The sequence below is a fragment of the Carassius carassius genome, chromosome 6 (assembly GCF_963082965.1).
Source record: "Carassius carassius chromosome 6, fCarCar2.1, whole genome shotgun sequence".
NCBI lineage: Eukaryota > Metazoa > Chordata > Actinopteri > Cypriniformes > Cyprinidae > Carassius > Carassius carassius.
This window is the reverse complement of record NC_081760.1, coordinates 30,642,118-30,667,418: the sequence shown is the minus strand read 5'-3', so window position 1 is coordinate 30,667,418 and position 25,301 is coordinate 30,642,118.

Sequence of the window (25,301 nt, the reverse complement as noted above, 5' to 3'; positions counted from 1 at the left end):
AGAGATATTCTTTATAAAAGTTAAGACTTGTCCACGCCCCCCTAAAATGGCTCATTTTAACATGCCCCACATGTCTACGTCACTTTGTGCAAACATTTGAATAACGTCACCCAAATGTTCACGCAAAGAAAGAAGGCGTACCTTTTATTCTCACTGTTCCATCCGGTGCAATGTTGTGGAGACACTGTGTGTTTCATTGTGAAAGTGAAACTACTTTGTTTAGCCTTCAAAAAGAGGACGATATCCACCTCGTCATGCCTAGAGCTGATCCGTGCTGGTCGCTGAGGAAATACATCAACTTCATGCTGTGTATTGACAGATTGGCACCATGGACGAAGCAGAGTCCAGCCCGGGGTAGTCACCTGCGCTCCTTCGTCAAATCTGCCAGCCGTTCCTCACTCTTTGCAAGGACAGTCTGGTGTTTCTGACTCACAGTCTGCAAGTATGTTAATATTTAAAGAATTTGCCACTGATGATTCAAACGTGAGTTTTGTCGTTTCTCCGATCACAAATGCAGAAACACTGTAAAAAAAACAGTATAAGTCATTACAATCAGTAATTATGTCCCCACTGGATGCAACATATGCCTCGTTTGTAATGGGTTTTAACATTTCCGTCACAGGCTTGAAGCACTCGGCCAATCACAACACACTGGATAGCAACACACTTGACTGAAACCTGGCTAAAACCAAATGATAATTTTGGTCTAAATGAGTCTACTCCACCGAACTACTGTTATAAGCATGAGCACCGTCAGACTGGTCGTGGCGGAGGTGTTGCAACAATATATAGAGATATTCTCAATGTTACCCAGAAAACAGGATACAGGTTTAACTCTTTTGAAATACTTCTGCTTAATGTTACACTGTCAGACATGCAAAATAAATCTAATGTATCTCTTGCTCTGGCTACTGTGTATAGACCACCAGGGCCGTATACAGAATTCCTAAAAGAATTTGCAGATTTCCTCTCAGACCTTCTAGTTACAGTTGATAAGGCGCTAATCATGGGAGATTTTAATATTCACGTTGATAATGCAAATGATACATTAGGACTTGCGTTTACTGACCAAATAAACTCCTTTGGAGTCAAGCAAAATGTCACCGGGCCCACTCATCGTTTTAATCATACACTAGATTTAATTATATCGCATGGAATCGATCTTACTGCTATAGATATTGTACCCCAAAGTGATGATATTACAGACCATTTCCTTGTATCGTGCATGCTGCGTATAACTGATATTAACTATATGTCTCAGCGTTACCGTCTGGGCAGAACTATTGTTCCAGCCACCAAAGAAAGATTCGCAAATAACCTGCCTGATCTATCTCAACTGCTATTTGTACCCCAAAATACACATGAATTAGACGAAATTACTGACAACATGGGCACTATTTTCTCTAATACATTAGAAGCTGTTGCCCCCATCAAATTGAATAAGGTTAGAGAAAAACGTACTGTGCCATGGTATAACAGTAATACTCACTCTCTCAAGAAAGTAACTCGTAGTCTTGAACGCAAATGGAGAAAAACTAACTTGGAAGTTTTTAGAATTGCATGGAAAAACAGTGTGTCCAGCTATAGACAGGCTCTAAAAACTGCTAGGGCAGAGCATATCCACAAACTCATTGAAAATAACCAAAACAATCACAACCAAAACAAATAACCAAAAGCACAGTGGCTAAATTAACAAATTACCAGACGCCACCTGATTCAAATATTCCACCAACGTTAAATAGTAATGACTTTATGAATTTCTTCACTGATAAAATATATAACATTAGAAATACAATAGCGAATGTAGATTCTACAGCGTCTAACACTTCAGTTTCATCCATCGCACCCAAAGATAAACTGCAGTGCTTTACAAATATAGGACAGGAAGAGCTAAATAAACTTCACTGTATCTAAACCAACAACATGTTTACTAGATCCTGTACCCACTAAATTACTAAAAGAGCTGTTACCTGTAGCCGAAGAACCGCTTCTCAATATCATTAACTCGTCGTTATCTTTAGGTCATGTCCCAAAACCGTTCAAGTTGGCGGTTATCAAGCCTCTTATTAAGAAACCAAAACTAGATCCTAGTGCACTGGCAAATTATAGGCCTATTTCAAATCTTCCATTTATGTCTAAAATTTTAGAAAAAGTTGTGTCTGCTCAATTGAGCACCTTCCTGCATAAAAATGATCTGTATGAAGAATTTCAATTACAGTCAGGTTTTAGGCCCCACCATAGCACAGAAACTGCACTTGTTAAAATTACAAATGACCTGCTACTTGCGTCAGATCAAGGCTGCATCTCATTAGTCTTACTTGATCTTAGTGCTGCGTTCGACACCATAGATCATGACATACTCATAGATCGATTACAAAACTATACAGGTATTCAAGGGCAGGCTCTAAGATGGTTTAGATCCTACCTGTCCGATCGCTATCATTTTGTTTACTTAAATGGGGTGTCATCTCATTTATCATCAGCAAAATATGGAGTGGCACAAGGATCCGTCCTAGGTCCTCTTCTATTTTCAATATACATGTTGCCCCTTGGTAATATTATTAGAAAATACGGAATTAGCTTCCACTGTTATGCTGATGATACTCAGCTTTATATCTCAATGAGACCAGATGAAACTTCCCAATTATCTAAGCTAACAGAGTGTGTTAAAAATGTAAAAGATTGGATGACAAATAATTTTCTCCAAATAAATTCGGATAAGACAGAGATATTAATTATTGGACCAAAAAACACCACACAGAATCTTGTAGATTACAATCTGCAGCTAGACGGATGTACTGTTACTTCCTCTACAGTCAGAAATCTGGGTGTTATATTAGACAGCAATTTGTCTTTTGAAAATCATATTTCCAATGTTACAAAAACTGCATTCTTCCATCTTAGAAACATTGCCAAGCTACGAAACATGGTATCTGTTTCTGATGCAGAAAAGCTAGTTCATGCATTCATGACCTCTAGACTGGACTATTGTAATGCACTTCTAGGTGGTTGTCCTGCTTCATCAATAAACAAGCTACAGGTAGTCCAAAATGCAGTGGCTAGAGTCCTTATGAGGTCAAGAAAATATGATCATATTACCCCAATTTTACAGTCTCTGCACTGGCTACCTATTAAGTTCCATATCAGTTACAAATTATCATTACTTACCTATAAGGCCCTAAATGGTTTAGCTCCTGCGTACCTAACTAGCCTTTACCACGCTACAACCCATCACGCACCCTAAGGTCACAAAACACAGGACTTTTGGTAGTTCCTAGGATAGCAAAGTCCACTAAAGGAGGTAGAGCTTTCTCACATTTGGCTCCCAAACTCTGGAATAGCCTTCCTGATAATGTTCGGGGTTCAGACACACTCTCTCTGTTTAAATCTAGATTAAAAACACATCTCTTTCGCCAAGCATACGAATAATGTATCTTTTAAATTGTGAGTGTAGTTGCATCTGATCAAATGTGCATTTTTATTCTTTAGCTTGGGTTAAACTAATTTTACTTTGTTGGATCAGCAGCTATGCTAATGATGTCTCTATTTTGTTTCTTTTTTTTTGCACAAGCTCCAGGGTTTACACAAAGACCTAAAGATTTTACACAAGCTCCAGTCTGGATCCAGAACACCTGAGAAGAGATGATGCTGACCCTCAGAGGACCCCAGATGATCCTAACCTTGAATCAACAAACAGAACTAACAATTATTGCTACATGTGTGACTGCATCATATAATAACTATTAATTAATAATATTGATAGTTCATCGTCTAGCTGACTACGTCTTGTATTATTATTATTTTTTATTTTTTATAAAATCCTGTCAAACGTGCACAAACTACTAGCTACTACTAAATATTGTAGAAACATAATTTTCTGTAAAGTTGCTTTGTAACGATTTGTATTGTAAAAAGCGCTATACAAATAAACTTGAATTGAATTGAATTGAATTGAATAGCTAGCCAATCAGCGCACACCTCACTTTTCAGAATGATGGGCTTTGTTAAAATCATGGCATTTCAGAAAGGTGGGGCATAGAGGAGCAACAATAATGTACATTATGGGGAAAATAGTGTGTTTTCAGAACCTTATGAAACTGCATAAACACATTGGATTACACCAAATACACAACATAATGTTATTTTTAGCAATGTCATAATGATCCCTTTAAAAACTCAGTATAGTATAAATTTGGTTTTGGTATGTACAAAATAGCTGAGCAAAAGTTTAGAATAGTTTTTTTTTTTTTTTTGTACCCAAAGCAGTTACGTGGATGGTTCTTAGCCTTCCATATAACTTGACTTCTGTAAATCCCATTGTGTGGTCAAATGCAGATCCCGAAGGGTGAATGAGATATACAGTACACTCACTAATGCCATAAAGCTCTTCTGAGATTAGCCTTATACTATCATTGTAGCACTGATGGATTGTGAATGCAGGAACAAGTAAGCTTCTTCAGGCAACTAAAGATCTTTCTTCAGGCACGAAGGTACAGTTCTCTCAGGCACTGACTCAGCGAGAGTAGATTGGATTAAGTCCTGTCACCCACTGGCGTTCCCATGGGCGGTGCTGTGGCTCAGCGATACTCTCCACCTGTAACACATTGGAAAACAGGATAAGTGTTCAGATTTTCAGACACTCGTGGTCACCCATGAAAGCTGTTTTATGTGCAGTTTCAGATCCATGTTGTTTTTCAACATGCCAGAGCTTGACTAAGGTCATTTATGGCAGGACAGTGACTTATCGGCCATGCTGGTATGTTCCTCCTTGTATGATGCTTGACATGGGCATTTCCTGTTCTCATTCTTTTAAACTGCTGAGAAGTGCAGATTTGAGCATACTATACTATACACATATATTTTTTTTTCTTTCTTTTTTTTTGACAAAATAAGATTGAACATGTTTCAAATGACATATACCATATATGCTTTAATGCACTTATCAAAATAACAAAAACAGCCAAATGCCAAAAGTTTCAAAAATTTCAAAAATAATTGTTTAAATGTCATTTAACTTTCAGTCTACAACGGAGAGGGAAAATATGTTTAAATGCTCTATTTAATGTCAAATCTGTAATTTTCTGTCACTTTTTGAAAGTAGTAAAACACCCAAATATGTAGCAGAAAACATCTGGGTATTTTTCTTCTTGCATATTGTTCTGTAACTGGCTATTCTAACCTTGAAACCAGGATTAGACATAAAATAATGTCTTCAGAATCATTCATGCATGGGAGAATCGACTGAGAATCTAACAAATATTGATAACCTGGATCGAAAAAAAAAAGGAATCTTGTCTTCATGGCAGTTTTTTATTTATTATTATTTCATGTTTATAGAAGGAAAATTAGTAAGAAACAAGTATTAGATTTCACCAAATATGATACAGGGTGGTGTTATTTCATTATATAATACTGTATTGAAATATCAGCAGTATATAGTGTTGCTTACAGTTGCTTTTAAGGCGTTTGTATAATTTTCACAATGTAAACACGAAACCATGAACAGACGTTTTTCAGTGCAGGTGCTGGAAAATACAGCGTGTCTCACCTTACTGAACACTGAATATTATGTGCAGTCTTCATTGATGTATCTCCTCTCATGACAGCATGACAGCAGCCGCCAGACTCATCCAATTTGCATAATCCTAATAAATATTATTGAACCCTGTCCTCAAATGCATTTTAAATAGACAACTTTTGTCACCCCCCCCCCCCCCCCCCCCCTAAAGATTGAACATCAACCGCAGTCTGTTCAGATGTCTGATGATTGCTTCAGTGGGAATTTCAATGACATAAGCCTGATTAAACCTCTGATAGTCCCTTTGATCACCCTGACAAAACTTCCTGAAAGAGCCTCATGTTGGAGGAGATTAGATCTGGCCATGTTAGATAAACGCATTATAGAACAAAAATCCCATATCTTCAAACTGTCATTGCCATATACATGCCTTTTGAGGTATTTTATGTCTTGGTTATGCTCAAAGCGAGGTCAGATGCCCATCTGATTCATGAGAGCTTGCAGGTAGATGATAAAATTAAGGACTGGTTCAAAAAGGATGCAAACACACCGAATGTGATCCATATGACATTTTCAAGTATTCTGATGTCATCAGTGTTTCCACAGTTACTTTAAAAAAGTAACTTAGTTAATTTACAGATTACTTGATTTAAAAAGTAACTTAGTTACTTTACAGATTACTTTATTTTAAAAGTAACTAAGTTACTTTACAAGTTACTTTATTAGTTACGTTCAGCAGCTGCCGACAACATAAAAATGACAACCGGTTTTGCCAACACTCACTTTGTTGGAAGTGTATTTTTTCAACAGTAACATCCACAATCTATCTCCTGACAAAGTTGAACTTAAATACTATTTCCTGAAAAAATACATGTTTTTACAAAAAATAAAGGCAGTCTTTCTTGACTTAACAAATACTTGTTTTAATAAAAAATATTAGTTTTGCACCGAAGTCCAGCTTTTGTTGTTTAGGTGGTCGGGGACCTCCTGCTGCTTCTCATCACCTGGTGTGACTTGCTCTATAAGTTTGGCTGTGCAGTGTTGCGACTCCAAATGTTTTTTCAAATTCGACGTAGTGTTTTCGTAGCTAGATAACACTTTGTCGCCGCCAGCACAGAGTGTACAACGGACCTTAATGTTGTCATCTTTAGCTGACACAAACTCAAAATAGTGACTGTATCTCCATCTAGAAAACGCACATCTCTCGCTTCCCTCCATTTTCTATGTTTGTCGCTGCGTGGCACGTACACATGACGTGAACTTCATGCATGCTGAAAACGTGACTTGTTGCATACATGACTTCACTCCCCGAGATGCAAGAAGAAATAAATATATGGAAGGCCAGGAGGGTCAAATACACGTGAATTTTAATGCTTCAACATCACGTTAAAAACGTGTATTTCATGCGTAAACAACACGTATTTAACACGTTACATACGTGTTGTTTACGCGTGAAATACACGTATTTAACGTGTTGTTGACGCGTTAAAATTCACGTGTATTTGACCCTCCTGCCTTTGTTTCTGCCGATGGAAGCGCATTCTGGATTCCCAGACATTACAACAACAGCGATGAAAAATACCTCTACAAATCATTCACTCCTGTTCAATACTAATACGAACACTGTATTCTCTTAAAGTGACAGTCTTTATATTAATCGAATAGCAACAACCAAGAAATCACTCACTTCTCTTGATTAAAAAGCTTTTTTTTATTTAAAAAAGAATAATCTTTAATTTATAGTCCAAAATGCAATGCTGTTTTACATTTGATTACTTTAATTTCTGTACCTAAAAACTAATGCAAGACCTACCTAAAAAAAAAAAAACCTGGAAGTAAGTTTATTTTATTTGTATCTTTACTCTATTGTATTTATTTGTGCTGTTGCTTGTAGTTAGAATATTCTTAATAATATGATAATATATATATATATATATATATATATATATATATATATTTTTTTTTTTTTTTTTTTTTTTTTTTGAAAGTATAGTTTTTCCATAAACATAGCACATACAACGTTACCGAAAATGTGACTCTAAAACCATGAAACAAACCGAACTGTGAAAAAGTTGAACTGTTCCACCCTAATATTTACATAATCATTTGGCTTTCATTCAAAGCGAGTTGCAATAGATAAAATCTATTTATATTTATATATATTTATATATATATATATATATATATATATATATATATATATATATATATATATATATATGCTAGTACTCCTGCTGTTGAACAAGATGGGGTGGACAGTTTAGCTTTTGAGTCAGAGCAGGAACCTTCAGGTAAAGTTTAAGCTATAAGCAAAACTAAACATGGCTATACTCTTCAATTGTCGTTACAATTCAAAAAACGGAAAGTAAAGAGTTAAGCATTCTGGTGGACACATGAATTGGGTGGTGGTGACTGCAGCAACAGAGGTGGCCTGGGGTGGAGTCAAATTCCCAGTCTGATTTACTGTCCCAGTCCGCCACTGCTGCTGAGGACATGGGTCAAACCACTTCTGTGAGCTTAGGGGGTGTACCATTCATAGACAGGCAACCACCATTTAACATGCTATAGATAAGCTTATTCAGCCTTATTATTTTGTCTTTTTTTCTTTTCTTTTCTTTGTATAGCCTTTAGAAATAATATATTTAAGTTTCAGTTTTATGAAAAACTTATTTTTTACCACTCATGCTTTTTTGTAAATAAACACATTAGTGGACATTCTAGCTTTAATAGTGGTCACTCTTAAAGGGTTAGAAGTAAAGCAACAAATCTGTTTTATGGATGGTAACTGTAAAATTATTACTGAAATATAATTAGTAATTAGTTACACTACTAGTTACTGCAAAAGTAATATTATTAAAATAACTAAATTACTAGTAACTACTTACTGCTCAACTCAGTCTTCAGTAAAATAAATAATATATATATATTTTTGGACATTCTCCTGCTGAGAAATAACTGATAAAAATGTAAGAAAAAAATTTAGTGCTCAGGAGAAATTATTTATATCCGTCTTATTTAATATTCAATATCTCAGGACATAAATAAGGTGAGTTAAAGTGTATCTGTTATATATTTTGGTGATAGTATAAGACTTAAGTTAGCATCAAGCATTAACATTTGTGTGGGGGAAATAGTTACAATGGAGGTAAGCAATCAATTCAGATTTAAAACCATTGAAATCAATCTCTGTCTTTAGAAAACAATCATCTTAGTAATCAACAGCTTTTATTGTGCTTACATTTACAGCTATCGCCAGCAGGTGGCACTTATTGAAACCTCTTTTTGCTCAGCAATTCTGCACTTTTTGTTCAGCGATTATAATAATAATAATAATTTTGCCATGTACTCTAATATTTATAAAAATATCACACAGCTTGGATACTCGTGCCATATGTCATCTGAAAGGTCTCATGAAGTAGAATAAAACAACAGGGCTCTAGGCTAATTTTTTGCACTTGTTACACTAGTGCGCCTAACTTTTTTTCTTACAAGTCCACTTTTTTTTAAACCGCTGTCCATATAAACAATATTGACTTGTAGCCTAAATGATTAACTAACAATCTGGTCAACATAATATTCTTTATTTGAAGCACAATTCTACAAGAAAGGTAACTTACTGAAAAAGTTTTGGTGCTTAAAGTGTTTCACTGAGGTGAAATTTTAAACTTAAAACATCTCAAGATATATGAAATAAAAAGAAAGGGTTTCAAACTGATCATCTCATGGCTCAATGTCTTATGGACTATCCTCCACTGCAGTCACATGCCCCTCGCATGGCCAACTCCTGTAGTTTGGCCTTCTTGATCTTTGGCCTTGGCTTAACCAGCTGGCCACACTCTCTCTAGCATCAAAATCTTCCAGACTTGGCCCCTCTACACTGATTCTTATCAGATCTTACACTGTGTCTGAAAAATGGGTGTCTGATTTGAACAGGTGAACAGTCCCTAAAAAGCTTCTACTTATTGGATCAGCTATTAAAATAGTTCAGTTTTGTATGTAATAGCAAAGTGATTATATTTTGTTTCATTATTTTTTATTAAGTTAATTTAGAAAAGCGTTTGGAGCATTTTTTGTTTGTTAAATATAAGTTTTAGGTTTTTTTAAGTAACGACCAAGCTACCAGCTACAGACAGTGAGTTTGATGTTTGATCAATTTAGCCTTCTCAAATCATCACGACTTGCCTAAAATAAAATCTATAGATATAAAACAGTTGAAGCATATGACAATGTTTAAACGTTAGACCCAGATAAATGTAAGCTATATCCAATAGTTTGTGCGGAGATGCTTCAGGACAGGGAGACGCCAGCGTGATCACTTGCATTTTTTTCCGTGGATATGCCGTCATTTTTGCTCAGAAAGGTAAGAGTAATACATTATTCGTAACTGCACACACAATATCACAACAGTTGCTCGTTCTGCCATGTTGTCTTTAATAGGAGTACAAAAATGAACCGAAACTCAGTAAAAACATTACGGTGCCCGTAAGGTGACTTGTTCAGTTTACTTAGTTTTGTCGTGGTCACGAAATAATAACTCGTGGGAACGTGATAATATGTCGAGGCCACAAGATATTAATACCTGGGAACGTCATATTAACTCGTGGGAACGTCATATTATGTCGTGGCCACGAGATCATTTTGTCGAGGTAACGACATCCTTATGTCGTGGCCTCGAGATGCTATGTTGAGGGAACAACATCCATTTCTGGATGTTTTCAAATGCTTAAATTTTATATGTATAAATAATAAAATAATTTCGTAATTCAAAATAAAATATGAATGAATCCATCTCTGATAATCCCGGGTTGCTATGGTCACGCAGGTTTGTTTACACATTAAACTCGTGGCCATGAGAAAAACATGTCGTTCCTTCAACATAAGAAGTCGTGGCCACGAGAAATGGATGTTGTTCCCTCAACATAGCATCTCGAGGCCACGACATAAGGATGTCGTTACCTCGACAAAATGATCTTGTGGCCACGACATAATATGACGTTCTCACGAGTTAATATGACGTTCCCACAAATTAATATCTCGTGGCCACGACATATTATCACATTCTCAAATTGTTTGAGGCTTTGAATAAACTGGAGCAAGTTTTGTACACGAAGTCAACCCCAGACCCATATAAAAATAATAATAATAGGCCTATAGCCTATTGATGTCACAGTTTTACTTGTAACTTCATAAAACAAGATTTCAGTGTAAAATTATGCACCATCATTTAGAGTAGATTCTCCTGATTAAAAAGAGCCCAAAACTATCTGTCAAATCTGTCATTTATATCTAAAGATTTTCCTCATAAATTTATAACACACATAAAACTGCACAGAGAGCATGTAGTTTAGCCAAAAATCTATGGTAGCTGTCATGTAGGCTTTTCACTCATAACTTCATGAAACATGCATAGGCTATATCATAAAAAAGACACGTCACTATTTGCAGATTAAAAACTGTCGAAACTCACCATAAAACATAATTTAGATCTAAAGATATGTTTCATAAAGCTATAACACATAGAAAAAATTTGGTAATGTATCTTAGTTAAAAAAATCTGAGGTTTCAGTCCCGTGTGGCTTTAGCTCTTAACTTCACCAAACATGCATAGATCCTTTGATCAGATCGAAAGATTTCATTCATAGATGTCACGGAGTGACTTTTTAAGGGCGGAACTAAAAGGATGGAGATTGGTTCTGCCCCGGACCATAATTCCTCAAACACCGGTTACTTCCGGGAACTCCGGGGAAGGAAATTAGGGTTTCATTGATCGCAGGTGGCTAGATGAACGGGGCGATCGCGGATTGGGCAGTGTGGAGAGAGGGAGGAGTATAAAGAGGGCCTCAGAAACTGCAGAAAGAAGTTGTTTTATTCCAGCCGATACGGCGAGTGAGTTGGAGTGTTTGGGCAAGGGCAGCGGAAAGAAGGCGGAGGAATATTGTTGGCTGGGCGAAGAAAGAGACAAGGGTTTGGCAGAAACAGAAACCGGGCTGAATATATTGGGATGTCTATCTAACTGTGAAATGCTCTATGGACATGTGTAACGAATTCTGAGTGGTTGAGAACAGGAAGACTCACCGGAAATATCGCTGAAGGAGGCCCTTTTTGGACAGGTCTATGGACATGTGTAACGAATTCTGAGTGGTTGAGAACAGGAAGACTCACCGGAAATATCGCTGAAGGAGGCCCTTTTTGGACAAGTATCCAGGAGCTGGAAAAAAGAGGGAAAAGAGACCTCGTGTTAGTAACGGTGTGAGTACTCCAAACCATCGTACAGCAGCATAATTATCTGGAGTGAACTACCTGTGAGCCTTTTTGTGAGTTTTTGGCATAGTAAGTGAGCGGCCCCACCGTGGAGGAGGATTGTGGGTGAGCCGGGACCAGGAGTAAGAAAAGACGTTGGGGTGTCGTGGCGGCGACGTTCAAATCTGAATATTCTTTGCATCAGTGTTCTCACGATTTCCAGGACGAGTCTTTGGTCAGACGGGGGGTTTGACCCTAAATTCACCAAGAGTGTGTGGAGTGCAGTGAGTGAGCCTTTGTCCTTTGCTGTGAGTGTATACACTTGGAAATTGCAGTGTTGTGCTGTATTTGTATCGTCAAAAACCACCCTTTCAGGCCCGACGAAATCCTGTGGAGGAAGTAAGCACTGAGGCGGGCGAAGAAAACAACATCTCTAATTAGATGCCGTCGATGACATCCTGACCCTTCTACCCCACGTAACGGAGGTGGGAAACAAATTCAAGTAAGAACAGTGTGGATATAGTGGGAAGTATTAATGGTGAGGAGTTTGCTGCTGGAGGAGGAAATCAGCTGTGCGTGTATTATTACCTGCTGTGGAGTTCTTCAAAGGTTCGCCCCTGTCTAGAAGACTCACCCTGTTGGTTGGCAGAAAGGAGAGGGAAGCGTCCGACCCACCCAGTGTAGCACACCCTGGGTGAAACAACTTACCTGTGTGTGACATCAGGGGAGGCCGTCTTCGGCCCAACGCAGCAGCAGCTTTCGACCCGCATCTCTATCAGCAGTTGGTAAACCGCAGAAAAGGAACGCCTGACGTCTATTTCCCCAAAAGACTTACCTGTGCCCCGAGCGAAGAGCCAGTGGCCCCTCTGTCCACCGTCCATGTCCAGTCCTGTCATACTGACTTGTATGTTCTTGTGCAGATCTAGCAGGTCCCTTTGAAGTGTCTACCTGCACGTCAACCCGTTACTTAGGATACAGAAACCGCAAACGCCTCCCGTACACTTACCAGTACGGTCTCAGTCGGGTCCCAACAGCCATTGTGCAGCTCCACCAGCATCCGGACGACTGGGAGTCCAACCCGCTGGGCCGCCTTGGAGTTCGCCACGGGAAGCAGCAGGTATCCACCGTGCATTCAAACTCTAAATACTTACCACTCGTATCTGATACGTCCAGGAAAAGGAGAGGGCCCCGGGCAGCTGTCCTGCAAGCTAGAACAAAGGGGCACTTGTGAATAAGCTGATTGTCGTCACATAGCCAGAAGGAAAGAGGAGTGAAGGACTTACCGAGATCTCCCGTGACGGAGTCTAAGAGACTCGAGACTGATCCTCCCCAAATTGGAGAGTTGGATTTTAGCCTCCCTCCCCCCTCCCTTCCCTATACCTTTTTTTAGTAATTTAATAAAGCTGTTTTAATACTTACCGTCTCTCGTGTGTCTGGTCATTGGGGTGTTCTTGGGACCTCCTCGGGGTGGAAACTAGGGAGGGGCGTGACTCACGACATCTGTGGTCCGCTCCGACCTGTGACAGATTTTGGCGTAGTCGGCAGGGTTTCACCTCGGGTTGAGTGACCAAGGTTCCCCAATGGCTGACAACGAGCTACCAGAGGCCCTACCCCGAGTCATGCCAGTGTTTATGGGGAACCCCTGGATCCAGAAGTACGGCGGACTTGAGTCTGAAGTACGATTAGCCGAATGGAAAGCTCAGATCGAATATTTGGCCGGGATTCAAGGGTTGAGTGCGGCACAGCAGCTGCAATTTGTTCTTAATTCTCTAGAGGGGGAAGCATGGCGGGAAGTCCAGGCCGCCCCAGAAACCGTCCGAGCCACCGCTCAAACAGTCTTCCAGTTCTTGACGGAACAATATGGCGATACCACCCCAGTAGCTGTCCTTAGAGCACAGTTCTTTAACTGTAAACAAGGCCCCCGACAACCTATCAGAGCTTTTGCACTGCGACTGCGAGAGCAGTTTACGAGGCTACAAGGACGTCAAGATCATGGTCTTGGGGACGGAGAGACCTTGTTGAGAGACCAATTTCTGCTGGGATTGAGAGAAGGCCCAGTATGACAGAGCCTGCGAGTGCAGTTCCGAAGAGATCCTGAGCTTACATTCGAGGACCTGAAGAAGGAGGCGGTGGCTCTGGAGATCGATCAGGCTGAAGTAAAAGACCCCCCTGTATGTGCGGCCGTAAGTGGCACTGCAACGGCTGTTCCAGAAGCAGCAGACTGGAAACTGGCCCTGAAGTTGGAACTCCTCAAAGATGTCCATGAACAAATGGCGGAGTTATCTAAGACCCTTTTGGAGGAACTGCGACTTGGCACTTCGAGGCAAGAGGTAAGGCCTGCCCCCCGAGACTGTGGGTATTCAGATGGTGGCCGAGACCCAGGAAGGCGACCTAGCCGGCCTACCCGCCCTCGATTCGAGTGGGATGAACAGGGGCGACCGATTTGTAACCGTTGCGGAGAACCGGGCCACTACAGTCGACAGTGTGGTCCCCGAAGAGGCTCGGAGGGGGGTTTTTAGGTCGACCGGCCACAGTGGGTCGTGTGGTCGGGACCCCCTCGGATGACCCATCTATAGAAGCTGGCTCGAAGGACAAGATGATTGGGCATAGCCCTGTGGTGGAGGTCCAAGTGTGTGGCATCAAGGTACGTTGTCTCGTAGACACTGGATCACAAGTCACCCTATTGTCTGAGAGCCTGTCACAAGAGCTGTTTGGGAAACAGAACGTGCAAGGAACAGAGGCCCCCTGGCTCACCCTGAAGGGAGCAAATGGGTTAGACATCCCCTATATTGGCTACAGACTAGCGGACTTGGAAATTCACGGAATTGTTGTGCCCCACAAAGGAGTGATCATCGTCCAAGACCACTGCTTGGGAACTCATAGAGCCCTCCTAGGTATGAACGTCCTCTCAGAGTGTTGGGAGGAATTATTTCGGGCTAAGCCCGCTCAGAAAATACCGCCTGCAGAACGACAAGAATGGGAACGTGTTGTGGCTGATTGTCGCTGGGACCAGATGATCAGGGTCCGGAGGGGCCGGGAAGAGACTGGTCGAGTAGCTTGCCGCTATGCACTGTCCGTACCGGCCCGAAGTGAGGCCATAGTATGGGTAAGGGTCCCCCAACAAGAACACGGGCCAGAAGGCTGGGTACTGGTAGAGCCCCATCTGGATTGTCAGGATGTGGAAGTGGCCCGAGTGCTGGCGGTGGTCCGCCGAGGACGAGTTCCGGTAAAGGTACGAAATGAGAAGCCCTGTGCCATACATCTACACAAACACCAACGTGTGGCAAGAGTGACGATGGTGGAGCCCCATCAAGTGCGAGAAGAAAGGGACGTGAGTTTCCGCCAGGTATGCCCTACAGTGGTCGAAGCGGGCCTGACTCAAGTAGACTCGCCCGCCAGGACGGCTGGGGAAGGAGTGCCCGGCCATCTATTGGGCGAATCCCTACGAGGAGAGGAATTGGAGCAGACTCAGACACGTAAGCTACAGGAACTTCTAAGGAAGTGGCAGCATGTCTTCTCTGCCCATGATGAAGATTACGGATGTACGAACATAGTGAAACATCGGATCCCCACGGGAGAAGCCGGACCCAGTCGTGAGAGATATCGCCCGATACCACCTACCTTATATACCGAGGTTCGGACTCTGCTGCAAGGTATGCTCGACCAAGGGATCGTTCGAGAAAGCAGCAGCCTGTGGGCGGCTCCTATTGTACTGGTGCAGAAGAAGACCGGGGCCTGGAGGTTCTGTGTCGACTACCGAAAACTGAACCAAGTGACTAAGAAGGATGCCTTTCCATTACCTAGGATTGAAGACTCACTCGCCGGCTTAACAAAATCAGCTTGGTACTCCACGTTGGATTTGGCCAGCGGATATTGGCAGGTGCAGGTGGAAGAGGTAGACCGGGAAAAGACCGCCTTCACGACCCCGTTTGGTCTTTTTGAATGGGACCGGATGCCCTTCGGCCTTTGTAACGCCCCAGCCACGTTCCAGCGGCTCATGCAACGGTGTTTGGGAGGTCAGTTGATGGAGTCCACACTCGTATATCTTGATGATGTGATTGTCTATTCCCCAGACTTTGAATCCCATCTGCAACATCTGGAGAAGGTCTTTCAGGCGATGGAGAGGTATGGGTTGAAGCTCCAACCAGACAAGTGCCACCTGCTGCGGAGAGAGGTCAAGTTTTTGGGCCACTGTGTGAGTGCCGCGGGGGTTTCTGTGGACCCGGAAAAGGTAGCAGCAGTACGAGAATGGAGTGCCCCAAAGACTGTGAGGCAAGTGAGATCATTCTTGGGCTTTGTGGGATACTATCGACGGTTTATCAAAGATTTTTCTAAGATCGCAAAGCCCTTGAATCAGCTGCTGTCCGGGACGGGACGCCCTCGAGGCCGCGGGTCCCCGGCCATTATGTGGAGTCCCGAGTGTGAGACTGCCTTTCAACGGCTGAAGCAGGAGCTGTTGCAAGCCCCAATTTTAGCCTACGCGGACTTCACTAAACCCTTTGTTCTTTACACAGACGCCAGCAACCTCGGCTTGGGGGCAGTACTAGCCCAACAGCAGGAGGGAGTGGAACGGGTCATCGTGTATGCTAGTCGGAGTCTTCATCACGCAGAGAGGAATGATACCAATTATAGTTCCTTCAAACTGGAGTTGTTGGCATTGAAGTGGGCCCTCAGCGAAAAATTCAAAGACTACCTCTGGGGCGCTCAGGTAACAGTGGTCACTGATAACAACCCGCTTGTGCACCTACAGACAGCGAAGCTGGGGGCTGTGGAGCAGCGGTGGGTGGCCCAGCTAGCAAATTATGATTACCAGCTCCAGTATCGGCCTGGGCGAGAGCACACCAACGCTGACGCCCTGTCCCGACTCCCGATGGTGGGGAATTTGAGTCCATCAGGTCCAGTATCGGACCAAGGAGAGGAGGGGTATATGGTAGGCGTGGTGGAAGCGCCTGGAGGACAGCCTGAGGTGGTGCCCGTGAGTTGGGGATGGGACCCCTGCCGATGGAGGGGGAGGCAAGAGGGAGACAGAGAGGTGAGGACCCTGAGTCAATGGCTGGAACAGGGCCGAAGGCCAACGCCGGCGGAAAGACAAGCCCAAGTTGGGACAGGACGAAAGTTGCTGGGGCAATGGACGAAGCTCAAGTTGAGAGACGGAGTACTGTGCAGAATCATCAGAGATCCAGGGCTAGATGAGGAGATCTGCCAGATTGTGGTACCAGAAAATCAGGTACGAGCTTTATTAGCGGCTTACCATGACCTGCTGGGGCACCAAGGACAGGAGAAAACGGTGTCCCTTCTGCGCCGACACTTCTATTCGCCAGGACTAGAGGCATCGGTGAGTGCTTTCATCCAGGCGTGCCCCCGATGTACTCTATTTAAATCCAGGCAAGAGGCCAGAGCACCGATGGGCCCCATAAACGCAAAAGCCCCTCTCCACATTGTAGCTATGGACTTCCTGACACTGGGCCGACCCATGGACCGTTACCAGAACATTCTTGTGATCACTGATTTGTTTACGAAATATGCTTGGGCGAAGAAAACAACATCTCTAATTAGATGCCATCGATGACATCCTGACCCTTCTACCCCACGTAACGGAGGTGGGAAACAAATTCAAGTAAGAACAGTGTGGATATAGTGGGAAGTATTAATGGTGAGGAGTTTGCTGCTGGAGGAGGAAATCAGCTGTGCGTGTATTATTACCTGCTGTGGAGTTCTTCAAAGGTTCGCCCGTCTAGAAGACTCACCCTGTTGGTTGGCAGAAAGGTGACATCAGCGGAGGCCGTGTTCGGCCCAACGCAGCAGCAGCTTACGACCCGCATCTCTATCAGCAGTTGGTAAACCGCAGAAAAGGAACGCCTGACGTCTATTTCCCCAAAAGACTTACCTGTGCCCCGAGCGAAGAGCCAGTGGCCCCTCTGTCCACCGTCCATGTCCAGTCCTGTCATACTGACTTGTATGTTCTTGTGCAGATCTAGCAGGTCCCTTTGAAGTGTCTACCTGCACGTCGACCCGTTACTTAGGATACAGAAACCGCAAACGCCTCCCGTACACTTACCAGTACGGTCTCAGTCGGGTCCCAACAGCCATTGTGCAGCTCCACCAGCATCCGGACGACTGGGAGTCCAACCCGCTGGGCCGCCTTGGAGTTCGCCACGGGAAGCAGCAGGTATCCACCGTGCATTCAAACTCTAAATACTTACCACTCGTATCTGATACGTCCAGGAAAAGGAGAGGGCCCCGGGAAGCTGTCCTGCAAGCTAGAACAAAGGGGCACTTGTGAATAAGCTGATTGTTGTCACATAGCCAGAAGGAAAGAGGAGTGAAGGACTTACCGAGATCTCCCGTGATGGAGTCTAAGAGACTCGAGACTGATCCTCCCCCAATTGGAGAGTTGGATTTTAGCCTCCCTCCCCCCTCCCTTCCCTATACCTTTTTTTAGTAATTTAATAAAGCTGTTTTAATACTTACCGTCTCTCATGTGTCTGGTCATTGGGGTGTTCTTGGGACCTCCTCGAGGTGGAAACTAGGGAGGGGCGTGACTCACGACATCTGTGGTCCGCTCCGACCTGTGACATAGAGCTGTGACACATGAAAGCAGGCTGGCGCACTGAGGCTGCAAAGAAAAACAGCTCGATACTTCACGTTTCGTGTTCATTCATAGCTTCAGGAATCATGCATAGATCATGGAAAATTGCTTGATTATTTTCAGGAAATTATCTTGATTAAAATGAGCCCAATTATACAATAATCTGTCATTTAGATCTGAAGATACTCCAAATGCGCACATGCTGCAATATTCTCATGGTTTTACCTTTACTTCATGAAACATGCTCTGATTGTGAAAAATATCATTATTTACAGCAGATTCTCATGATTGAAATCAGTCCAAAATCAAAACAATCCATTACGATCTTTCATGTGTAAATAATACCTAAACCCATGAATCAGTTGGAGAGCTCTATTAAACATTTGACAGAACATAGAATCAGACTATATCTTTTGACTCCCCTTGCTGTATTTGTGGAGTTATGAGTTGGTATTTTTGTGTATGGCACTCAGAAAGCAACAGTATTTAAAATCTTACTTTGCTGCAGCCTGGAATTGAACTGCTGGTTTCATCTGGTCAGAGGAGAACTGCCCCCCCCCTCTCACTTCATCTACAGCGATATCATTGACTTGATCGCAAATAAATGCACAGACAATACTTAAACTGAACAGAGATGACATCACTGAAGTCAATGATGAACTGCCTTTAACTGTCATTTTGCATTATTGACACACTGTTTTCCTAATGAATGTTGTTCAGTTGCTTTGAAGCAATGTATTTTGTTTAAAGCGTTATATAAATAAAGGGGACTTGACTCGACTAAAAATACATTGGCGAGTCAAGAACTAAACAAAAAGTCCTGTTTCATTACAAAATACTGTAACTTTTAGAAACTTCATACTATCACCACAAAATTTAAAACATATAAATCTTAACTTACCTTATTTAAGTCCTGAGATATTGAATATCAAATAAGACGGATATGAAAAATGTCTCTTGAGCACTCAAATTTTTCTTACATTTTTATCAGTTATTTCTCAGCAGGAGAATGTCCAAAATTTTTTGGTCAGAGTTGAGCAAGAACTAGTAATTTAGTTATTGTAATAATATTTATTTTGCAGTAACTAACTAATTACTAATAAAATTTCAGTAATAATTTTACAGCTACCATCCATAAAACAGATTTGTTGCTTAATTACTAACCCTTTAAGTTCAACCACTGTTAAAGCTAGAATGTCCGCTAATATGTTTATTTACAAAAAGGCATGAGTGGTAAAAAAATAAATATTTCATAAAACTGCAATTTAAATATATTTTTTCTATAGGCTATACACAAAAAGACAAAATAATAAGGCTGAATAAACTGATTTATAGCATGTTAAATGGTGGTTGCCTGTCTATGAATGGTACACCCCCCTAAGCTCACAGAAGTGGTTTCACCCAAGTCTTCAGCAGCCAATGACATTGACCTGTTCAAACAGATTTTTAATGCGTACTTCACGTGTATTTCATGTGTATTTAACGCGTATTTAACATGTGAAACACGTGAAATACACGTTAAATATGCGCTGATTTTTCACACGTAAACAACACATATTTAACGCGTTAAATACGTGTTGTTTACGCATGAAATACACGTATTTAACGTGTTGTTGATGCGTTAAAATTCACGGGTATTTGACCCTTTTGGCCTTCCATATAAATATATATTTTTATACTTCCATATAAATATATATATAAGGAAAATGACAAAAATAGTAATGCACAGTGACTTGGTTAAGTAACTTTAATCTGATTACTGGTTTGGAAATAGTATTGCGTTAGATTACTCGTTACTGAAAAAAGTGGTCAGATTAGAATGTTACCGGCATCACTGGATGTCATACAGTAGCTTTGTGTGAGAACCCAGCCAATAATTATTTTAATTTGCTGAAAGTGACTTCCTATTTGTGAAGGAGTTGAGACTGAGATCCAACTCAAAATAATCATTCATTCAGTAATGTGTGTTGCCACATTATGTTTTTTTTAAAGCTTGAATGTCATAATCCCCATTCTGTGTAACTGAATAGTATTTTTTTCAGAGTTTCTCATCTTGTGTCTCGTGAAAGAATCAAAGTCATACTGGTTTAACACACTTAAGTTAATAAATGACAGAATTAATATATATATATATATATATAGTAACGGGGTGAAGTATCACACGACAAGAGGAATTCAATAAAGGCCCCAGGGGGTGAATTTATTGATTAGAAAAGTGCCAATGTGTCGTGGTGAAGTGAACTGGTGCTCCAAGATCCGCCTCTGTCTTCAGTTCGTGCTTCCAAGTGCTGGGTGTCCATGCTGTGCTCACGCGCTGGGGCTGGCCAGTCACACACTGCATTCTGGAAGAGAGGTAGAGGCAGTATTTTGGGTCTTTTGGAGACTTGTCTCCCCAGTGTGTGTGAAGCGGCAGCTTTTGTAGCCATCTTCTCACGAGTTTTCAGCTGTGGTGGCCGGCCAGCCCGTGCTGAGTGTGCGCAGGTGTTTCTCCTCTGTTTCCATATATCTATCTATCTATCTATCTATCTATCTATCTATCTATCTATCTATCTATCTATCTATCTATCTATTTATCTATCTATCTATCTATCTATCTATCTATCTATCTATCTATATACTTGAGGAACATACTGTATATTTAAAGTTGTCTTTTTTCTTCTTTCATCTCTAAATCTTTCTTTATTGTGTTCAAGTGAATTTGCTTTGCAGTGTGAGCACAGAAAGGACACATGCTGCACTGCATTGATTTATATTGTAGTTGCAGACAGTGTCCAGCCAACTAGAAATTTCTAGAGAAATTCATGCACTTTCCTTTATCAGAAGCAATATGACTACATTCGGCTCTCTCTTTTCAATTGAACATTAGCAGTTCTCTCCAGCAGTGAATCATTTCTCTCAATTTCTCCAAGCAAAAAAATAAATAAAACAAAATCTGACAGCTAGTTACTAGTACTGAAGTGAGAGACCTCTATTGGTGAGAATGAGAAGTAGAGAACAAAATGACTAAAAAAAAGTCACTGATCCTTTGACCACAGGGCACCCACACATGGCTGTTTGCCACAATCAAACATCATTGAGTGAAAACCGTGGCGTATCTGTGGATCAGAGCTTGTGAATACACTGCAGGATCCCCATTCTCTGGAGTTCAGACTGTTGCTCACTCCCCCTTCCATTGTCATGCATTAGTGCCCCTGAGGTCAGAGGTTAAGTGATTCCAAAGCAATAGTAACCCAGCATCCATGTGAGTCAGCAGATGTCTGGCATTGACTAGATGCATGTTTTTGTAGAGGGGCAGAACAGCTGTAAAGGCTTGATACAACACCTGCTGCAGTTACACATTAAATTCATTACCATGTGTTTTACTATCTTGTTTACTATGCTAAGTAGAAGACAAAGGGCTGAAGGCGTGATGAGTTTTTCATGAAATGCTTCAAAATTCCATCATTAGTGCGGTCATTCTGAACGAATCTGAATGATTGAAAAGCTTTCTTTATATGGTCTGAACTCTAAACCAAATGGATTTTATGGAAAATCCTGTAATGTTTTCATTTCTGTATGAATTTGAATTCCCTCTTTCTTTAATTATCAGTGGCAAACTGCCTTTGACACAATGCCATACCTTTTTTTTTTGACTCAATGTGTCCCAATAAATGGATTATCCACACAAATACATTAAAATAATATTACAAATTAAGGATGCTTTAAAATAAGAAAATGTGAAAAAACTGTGCCAATACTTGAAACGTTTGTACGTATTTAATTTTTGAAATGTCTGTCTATATTTACATTTTTACTGTTAGAAAATGAATTTATTGTCCTGCAAATGACTGCATTTACTGCATGTTCTACTTGGAGGCTCTTGACTATGCAAAATGTAATTCTTCTACAGTAATTACAACAACTTTTGCATTACACATAGATGAAAATGTTGGACAATATGCACTTATGCAGTTCTATATAATTAGAAATGTTTCAATTACAAAGACAGTTTTGATATTACAATGATTTATTGTTCCATAATGTCACTGAGTTCACATTTTGTAACTTTGCATTACATTTTTTTGCAGTAGATTCTCTCTAACCCATAATATCATTTGCTTTGGAAATCAATACAACTTAGTTTTAAAAATTGACACTACTGGACATGGACTTCTGTTTGGCCTGCATTTTAATGAACAGAGGTGCCAATGAAGGCACAAATGAAGGCTGCAAATGAAGTCTTCTATTTCATTTTGAATTAGATCTGAATTTACTTCATAACAATATCCTTATTTTGCAAAGGGAGAAAGTTGTGGAAACGGTTGGAAAGAGAGTAGTGCTAAGTTGTGTTTTGTTACTTGCAAGACAAGCTTCATGCCTTTTGAATGTTTTTTAAAAGCTGATTATAAAGATCTCTGCAAGCTTAGGATCTCAACTTAATTAACGGCAGTGCTTCACATCCACTAGTTTTTGTAGCATTTCGTAATGTCAGTACTCAAACTCTGGGTCAATATGTCTTTATGCTCTGTCTCTTCTCGATAATTGCATGTGCACTGGGCCGAGATGATCATGCATTAAAAACTGCTTCACCAGAAGGAACTTTTTGAAGGTACCGAAGGCAAGTTTAGGAATGAATTGATCCGTATCAGAAATTTAAATCATCCATTATCACTGTTGTATTATAAAAATAAAATAAAATATTTTTTTATAAAAATAAATCTTGATTCAAAGATGTTTTTTTCCCTTTCTTTATTATTTTATTATAACTTTCTAAGATTATTTAGTGTAAATGTACACTACTGTAGGTATTTATTAATATTTCACCAACACTGCATTTGATCAAAAATACAGTAAAAATTTTGATATTTTACTAGAATATAATATATATATATATATATATATATATATATATATATATATATATATATATATATATATATATATATATATATATATATATGAAAAATTACATTTAAAAATTTTACTTAACAAAGGTCACTGGTAAGCTTCTGTTATATTATGGCATTATATTACTGACTTTTTTGTGTTAAAAATCATATTTTATCTTTAGAAATCACTTTTTATTTACTAAAAATATTGATAAACATATTGCATGGATTTGGGGGTGGTGTTCATGTGTCAACCTTCTTTAGACCATAATTTGAGTTGTTTCCGGGTCTTCTGTTAACTGCAATTATTTTTGAACAGCATTTTACTGGCAGACTTTACATTTAATACTGCTGTCATATGTTATATACATGTTGTGTGCTTGGAAAAGCTGTCAACACAACAACAATGTAATTCTGGGGAAAAAAATGTGAATGCTGTAATTAGTGTGTTTATATGCGACACAATTCTGAGTGTGACATATGGTATATTGAGTGGAAAGGCCTCCTAGGGAGAAGACCAAGAAAGAGAGGGAGAGTTACAGACAGCGACCGAGGAGGGGGATGAGGGAGGGCATGAAAATGTCAATAGTCAGCAGGATGTTGTCAGTGGATGAATTATACGTGGTTGTGTAAGATATATGTCCACACATGTACTCTGGAGCATTACATCGGTCAATAGGAAGTGGCAGGAGAAGCGATTCACAAAACAGAATGCATTTCCTGCACACAATACATCCAAACCCATAGAGAACAGTGCTGGTGAGACTGCACAGGATAACACAGTCTCCAGCTGAGTGCCTCAACACGGTTGTTTTACAGACTCTTAGAGGAGTTTCACAAGAATAGCAAAGCTGTCAGACTTGGTCAGAAAAAGAAAATAATCATCTATTAGTTTAGATAATGTTAATTTACCAGAATTATTTTTCCAGCAAACTTTCAACAAGAAAAACTATAAACTATAACTATATATATTTATTTTACATATTCATTATTTCTATGGTATTTTGTTTTGTTGTAGTTTGTTTTGCTTTGTTGTGTTTTTTTGTGCATTGTTTTGTTGTTGCTTTGTGTTGTGTATCCCGTTTTATTTTTTTGTTGTAGTGTAGTATTTTTTCGTTTTTACTTTGTGTTTTTGTATGTGTATTTTGCAGTGGCTTTGTGTTGTCTTCCATGTTTTTTTTTGTGGTGCTTTGTTTTTGTTTTGTTGTTGCTTTTGTGTTGGGCTAGGGGCTATAACTACTACTAGAAGGCTACTGTTGACTTAGTGTAGTCCCTGCTATTGTCACTTTCAGTCTACTCAATTTCGCTTTGTTTTTGATTTGTTTTAGATTTTGGTTTTGATTTTGATCATACAACGTCTGACTCAACAGTATAAACTGCACTCAGTGCACTTTAAGTATGTAAGTTGGGATTCAGCCTCAGCATTATTTCTTCTTCTTGCTATTAATTATATAGCTCTAATAGGGCATTCTGATGCGCTATCCTCACCATAACATTAAATCACCCTGCAGTTCAGTTCCATAATCCTCTGATTCAGTGGGGCATAATAGCGTGGTACACCATCTGATTTACTGTCCTTTGATACAGAGTGTCCTGCCAGTTATAATAGACTGCTGCCTTGAGGTGGATGTAATGAAAGTCAGTGTTTTAATGACATCGAATGTACCAGGTTTTGGTACTTTTTTTCTCTTGGAAGAGTGGCGGTGTGCCATAAACTTGAAGTTTGGAGAGGAGAGCAACTAGTCTGAAAGGAGAAGATCCTTTTTGTTAATTTAATTTTGGAAAAATAGCTGCACAGCTGGTGGGGGAAAATAATGGTTAGATTGTAATTGGTTTTAAATAGCCAGTATTGGTTTTCATTTTATTTATTTATGTATTATTTACTTAATTTAAAAAAATAAATAAAAAAAGATATATATATAAAATGGATTTTATCAACAACAACAATAATAATAATACAAAAACAAATACAACTGTTCATTGTTAATTCATGTTAGTTCAATAATATTAACAAATATAACTTTTAAATTTTAATAATGCATTAGTAAATGTGAAATTAACATTTACTAAGATTGAACAATACTTC